Raw genomic sequence first — 1,038 nt, forward strand, 5'->3', positions numbered from 1 at the left:
ATATATATATATACTAATATATTTTTATTGTTTTCTACAGAAAGCTGCAAAGCTAAATATATATTTATCCGATTATCTTTCTATATAATTAACGTATTGTGTAATAACTCCAGCTCAGTTAGTAAAAAAAAATTTGTATCTTATTCAACATTTGTGGTATAATTTCAATATGAAAGAAGTGAAATTTAAATTTTATACATTCAGTTATATAAAAGGAAGTAATTTTTAATACGAAACAATATATAATTTTCTCAGCACAAATTCCATTACTCTTATCGACTTTTCAAACTTCAACAATTTTATGCGGTACAGCAATCAGCAGTCATTGTTCCGATATCTGTACAGCGTTCAAACGTGTTCAAGAGATGTTATTCTTCTGCCACACACAGAAATTTGTTGTCCAAAGATATCTCTGCTATTATATTAATTGTACACATCTTCATAACGAAATGTACATTTTACTGCACAATAAAATTGTGATGAATTGCAGCGAGAAATTATTCATTCTTCCGTCAACGTTTATGTTATTGTTGTTAACGTTGTTTATCTGCAGGAATATCAAAATGACCTTAAAAAATTTAAGCGATTTACCCGAACTGATAAAATTGTATTTATGTTGTATCGTCAAGTTCGATCAATACACTGCAAACGCCTAAGTATGAATAAATATAATATATAAGCATAATTTTGTCAATCACTGGAATAATGAAATCATTGAATTAAGATCAATTAAATTATTGCGACATTTCGTTTATCGGACGGCGATCAGTCATCCGCAAATCCCGATTAATCATCACTCGTATTACGTGATTTTCTTGTAACAGGCTCTTCGTAGCGAAAGTTACAGTCGCGCAAGAGAGATTACTTTTATTTTAAAATCACCGAGAGATCCCGCGCGTATTACCTTTACTTAGTTTTCTCTCAATCTTCTTCCCTTTCTTTCCATTGTGCTTTACTCCATTTCAAAGAACCTCGCACTAATTATACAGAGAGGACTCATTTTAATCTTACAATTAGACAAATATTTCGAAAATATGC

Source organism: Trachymyrmex septentrionalis, unplaced genomic scaffold (genome assembly GCF_001594115.1).
Source record: "Trachymyrmex septentrionalis isolate Tsep2-gDNA-1 unplaced genomic scaffold, Tsep1.0 scaffold73, whole genome shotgun sequence".
Lineage (NCBI taxonomy): Eukaryota > Metazoa > Arthropoda > Insecta > Hymenoptera > Formicidae > Trachymyrmex > Trachymyrmex septentrionalis.